This window comes from Cucurbita pepo, unplaced genomic scaffold (genome assembly GCF_002806865.2).
Source record: "Cucurbita pepo subsp. pepo cultivar mu-cu-16 unplaced genomic scaffold, ASM280686v2 Cp4.1_scaffold000156, whole genome shotgun sequence".
Lineage (NCBI taxonomy): Eukaryota > Viridiplantae > Streptophyta > Magnoliopsida > Cucurbitales > Cucurbitaceae > Cucurbita > Cucurbita pepo.
In genome coordinates this window covers 226,300-232,299 of record NW_019646444.1, presented here as the reverse complement: position 1 = coordinate 232,299, position 6,000 = coordinate 226,300, and positions in this window count along the sequence as shown.

The window sequence follows — 6,000 nt, the reverse complement described above, 5'->3', positions numbered from 1 at the left end:
GTATTGTGGACTTCATCTTTGAATATATGATATAAACAAAGTTATCACTAAATTGTACATGCGGAGACATGTGAGTGGGGGCGTCCTATGCAATGAGTATTGCATAAGATCGAACCATGAAGAAAATCACTCTCACTTTATAATGTCGTTTACTGTTGAGATTGATTTTTTTTTTCATTTGATTATCTAGGTAACTCGATCTTCATCCTAAGCTATCCATGAACTCCCGTTTATTCGGAATTATCCTTAGATTTGCATGAGTGAGAGTGGCTTTTGTTCGTCGACTCAATAGGCCTCCCATTTAAGGGGTAAGACTGGGTGAATGGCTAGGGACGTAGGGTGCAAGATAGAACTCACTCCTACCCACTTTTAAGGATAGTAGAGAGGTAGTTCCAAGTACTGACTCCAGGTCTTGAATAAGGGGCCCCATCCTCTCATTGGCTTGAGAGGGATTCGGTTTACTGGTTGGACCACAAACCAATTGTTTATTAGAGGATCAGTGAGACATAAGGAACAAGAAGTAACTTCAGGGGTAAAACGGTAAATTGACCCAGCTCTAGTTACGAACAACCTGTGAAGGATCGACTTACTAATCATGGTTATATCAGATGGACAGAAATATATCTATAGTGAGGGGAGTGCAACTACTAGGCTATAGTGGAGTGTCCTAGTAGTTAACGAATGTTGGTTAACCAGGTTAATGAGTTTAATCGGTTAATCTTGGATCGTTGGAGCCCATGATCTATAGGTCCATTAGGTCCCTCTGCTAGCTCATATCGGACTAAACCATAGAACAGTGTGACGAGTGAGTTCGAAGTGTTCGAATTCAAATTAGGGAATATACGCTAAATATATACGATATATTTAACCGCATTTTTGTTATATTTACGAATTAAACAAAAAAAGAGAACCAGAGATATTTAAATAAGATTTAAATATTTTAATCAATATGTGTCGGAATTGATTGGGATTGATTAATGTTAAATATTAATTAAATTGTTTAATTAATCATTTAATATTACGTGAAATTAACTATTTAAATTAATTGTTGAATTAAAATGGATAAAGTCAAAATGTCAACAAATGTAAAAATCCATGTTTGAGTTAGTGGAATTTTGAGTGTGAAATTTTGGTTAACTCAAACTTGCATGCTTGCCACATAATCTCACACATTTGAGTGAAATTTTGAGTGTCAAAATTTGGTAATCTCAAATTTGCATAAACATGCAAATATGACTATAAATAGAGTGATCGAAGGTACATGTAACTTTTCCTTGAAAAAAAACGCTTGAGAAAGTCTCTCTCTTCACATATACTAAATCTCTTCCAAGCTTAGTCATTCACAGGATTCCACAATCCCGTTCTAAGGTCGGAGAATAGTAGGAAAGACACTAGTGATGGTTCGAAACCGATTCGTGAGGAAAAAGGAATTTGAACTACAAAAGGTTAGTACTCAAACTCCTTGAGTTTCAATACTTATGAACATGCCCGTTAATTTACTATAATTGATGTTCTAAGAGTGCCTAAGATCCAAATTGCTCCCGCATGTGTTATAACAACACCATCAAAATACTCGTAGGACTTCCACAAACAATTCAATAGCAACAACGTCTTGTCTTCATCATCAATTATAACATCAAGATTGAGCCAATCAGTGATGATTTTGTTAAAATCATCTAAATGCTCGGCCATTGAGATACCTTTCTTGTAGTCAAAATAGGAAAGTTTCTTCTTCAAATTGAGTTTATTTTCTACACTCTTCTGCATATATTTCGCCTCTGGCTTATCCCATAGGTCTTTCTCCATGGTCACCTCCATTTATGATCCTTACCAAGACAGGATCGAATAATTCCACAAGCTTGTCGATTTAATTTCTTCCATTATGCGTCTGTCATGTCTTCAGGCACCTCCTCTACGAGAGAAGCATCAAGGTCTCGCATGGCAAGTAAATCACTCACTTTTCCTTGCCAAACACCAAAATTATTGGTCCATCAAAATTTTCTACTTCGAGATTAGAGCTTAAAATTCTCGATCCACGTCGTGATTTAATATCATATGACTCTGCCATTTGTAATAAGTAATTTGGATGAAAGTAGAAAAAACACAATTCTCGAAAAATTGATTTTTAAGAAAATAAGCACGATTGCAATGGGAAACTTATCTTCGATATAAATGGTGAGTGTGAGCACATCTAATAGTCGATGTGGTCAAAACTTTCACAATACCCTAAAAATACCACAACTAGGCTCTGAAACCACTTGTTGTACAAAAATGATACAACCTTCTAAACTCTGATACCACTTGTTGTACGCCGAAATGCTACAACCACAAAACTATGATACCAATTGTTGTACCAATAGCGGAAGCAAGATCGAATGTACTAACAACACAACGAAATTTAGACAAAGAGACAAAGGTTTACGTGGTTCGGAGAGAAGAAATTCTCCTGCATGCACGTGTAACAACTAATCACTAATAATCCAAGTGTTTACTAGCAAATGCCTCACTCTCACACTAAAAAGTCTCTCACCAAAAGTTTCTTCAAAATGTCACTCAAAAATAGAATGTGACACACAAACTCAATCAAATTTTGATATCCTCAACCTCCTAAACAAAGGGATAATTCAGGTAGAATATTAATAAAAAACAGTTATATACTAATGATGATTAATAACCAAAATAAATAAGAATATTAATTAAAATGGTTACAAAATTAATAATCAAATTAATATTAGTTATACATTTAAAGGGAGTTAATAACTAAATTAAATAAAAAAAAAACTTATGACAATTTACACATAAACAAAGTGACAAAAGGATCATTTTGATCCTCTTCCTAATTTGGGGTTTATTGTTTTGAGAGAAGAAACTCAATTCCATTCACGAGAATCGAGAAAGAATGAAAGGTATCAACTTCGGGTTTTTGATTTCGATTTTCTTGTAAATTTGAGAGGATTTTTTGTTGTTAGATTCTGAATTTTTTATACGTCCCCTGAGGAGATTTTGCACAAGTTTCATGAAGGAATCTTGAGTTTGTTGGATGAAAGTGTCACACATTCGTTAATTTAGGGAATTGTCAAGGATTTATAATCAAAGAATACACTCTCCATTGGTGTGAGACCTTTTGGGGAAGTCCAAAGCAAAGCCATGAGAGCTTATGCTCAAAGTAGACAATATCATATCATTGTAGAGAGTCATGTTCGTCTAACATAGTTCAAGAAAGCAAGTTGATTCGAGTTATTAAAAAAAATTATGACTATGTCTTTCTAGAACCTTGTAAATAATTTATTATGACTATGTCTTTCTAGAATAACACAAACTTGTTACTATGATGATAAGCTAAAGAATGCATGATGCACTTATGTCTCGACAACAATAAGAAATACATAAAATGTTCATGATTGAGAACCTAAAGGAAGGTACTACACAAGCTCTAGAGGTACCCAAATAAGTTATTACACTTTCTTCCTTAAAGTTATCATGATAGGAAAGAATCATGATAAGAAAGAAGGCTAGGTAATACTCTAATCATGTCCAATGTGATCAATGACCTCCCACTAGGCCCACTAGGCAGTGCTCTTAGAGGTCCATATTTTCCTCTGACCTCTCACTAGGCCCACTAGGCAGTGCTCTTAGAGGTCCATATTTTCCTCTGTCTAGTTGGGATGCCCTGCACCATGTTTTCTTAGTGGATGTCATGTTTGGCCTCATATTTTTCCCACCTAGATGAGATACCTTGCACCATGTTAGGGGTAACCTATTCACGTTTTGTAGGATGTCATGTTCATGTTTTGCACCGATCACATGACCTTTTTGGTCTTTCATGGTGAGTAATCAAGGGCCACGTTATAGACAACTACAAGAAAAGAGTAAATTACCTTAGCCATGAATCTACAACCTCCTAGACCTCCCCGGTACAACATGATCATTATGAAGTCTACATCGCTTGGAACTAAGAAGCCTTGGATGTAGGTTTTGAGACTATGCTTCTTGGAACGTAAGAAGCCTTCGGGGTAGGTATTCAGACAAGTCCATATTGTAGGGGAAGCCCTAGATGTGGGTTCAGATTACGTTGCTTGGATTGCATGAAGCCTTGGATGTAGGTTTAGACTGTGTCGCTTGGAATGTATAAAGCTTTGGACGTAGGTTTAGACTGTGTCGCTTGGAATGTATAAAGCTTTGGACATAGGTTATCAAGTTCATGACTAGTACCGTAAATCCTAAGGAGAGTGCCTTAGAGAATGAATCAAGAACAGAAAAATAACTTAAAAAGTAACCAAGAACAAGATAACGATCAAGGATTAGAACATGGATCAAGATCCAAGTTCTAAGAACAAGAACCTAGAACCATAGTATTAAGGCCCTTCGACTAGAATCAAGGTTTCAGAATCCAAGGACCAATGTTCTCAAAACAAGAACAAGAAAAGAAAGAGTGTGGTACCTAAGAGCACGATTAACAGCTTACAAGCAGGCTAGTCTTTGTACTCACTCCATGTTTTCTATGTTTTTCAGGTCAATAAGGAGTTGATCTAGGTAGGGAGAGGACTCTGGAACACGTGCTATAAACAAGCCTCAACTGTCATTCTCAACCCTTTTTGATTTAATATTTTATGTCGGTTCCTTATTTTATGTCTTAACTATTATGCTGCGTTTTAACTACTAATGTATAATATAAATATAATGCATATTATGATTTAAATTCCATTTGTTTTAATTCATGAAAAAATTGATCGTCTTTTTAGAGTCATCGAGTAGTCAGTACTTACAAAAGTATTACTTGGAAACCAAGAAAAACTTAAAACTACTCATAAAAAAAATTAAACTCATTTAACATGAAAATCACGAGACTAATCTTGACTTGCTAAGCGTAATGATCTGAGTTTCTACACATGTACGAGTCTCGGAGTCGTTACTTACAAATAAGTATTTTGAAATTGATCTGAGTTTCTACACATGTACGAGTCTCGGAGTCGTTACTTACAAATAAGTATTTTGAAATTTTAAAACAAGTAAAACATGTTTCCTTACAACGGTCATAAATTAAACTAAAAAAATCTAATAGCTTTAAGGTTTGGATTGCTTTTCGAAGGGCGTAACCACACTGTCCAGCAAATTCATTGAGAAAATCGGGATCGATCTTGGCTTCTTTCGTCGAAGTACGGTGAGAGAAAAAAAAATCTCATATAGTTCTTTGAGTTATTATTTCATGCGTATGATTTAGTTAATTTTAGGACATTTTTCATAGGGTTTGGAACGATCTAAGTCGAACAAAAAGTCGTTGTGCTTTCTAAAACTTATTTCAAGTGACTCTACTTTAGGAACCAATTATTTTATTTTAAAAATCGTCAGATATGCATGTACATGTATGACTCTAGATTATATGATTGTGATGAATCATAAAACGTGTTTAATTGTGTTGGGACCTACTAAGTCATCCTATAGGACGTGCAATAGTTTTATAGCTAGTTTTTCATGNCACCCGGAAAGAACTGAACATGAGGCAACGAAGGTGGTTAGAATTGGTGAATGATTACGAAATAGATATCCAGCACCACCCTAGAAAGACAAATGGTTGCAAATATCCTCAATCAAAAAATGGTACACTCGTCGGAGAGTCACAAGTACAAGTAGATTTCAATTAATTGTCTTTAGCAGTCACGAATGCAAAAGACATACTTGTCTTTTACCGTTCATTTGATTAACANAACATACGAGTTGAGTGATTAGTGTCGTCATTTGTTAGTGAGAGTCGAGCTAGACGATCCTGATTCAAGCAAGACATAAGCTGAGTGTCACATTTTCTTAAAACCAAATTGGTCTTTTTTTACTTTGGTTGTTGTTATATGTTCTATACATATTTTACTTCAACAAGAGAGTGTCGTGCTTAAAATTTTAATACTCGTTCTTTTCAAAATAATTTGTGATTGCTTGTAGTCTTACTGGTATATAGTGACAAATTGGATAAACGAACCAAATAAAATATTTAAAAATTTAAAAATC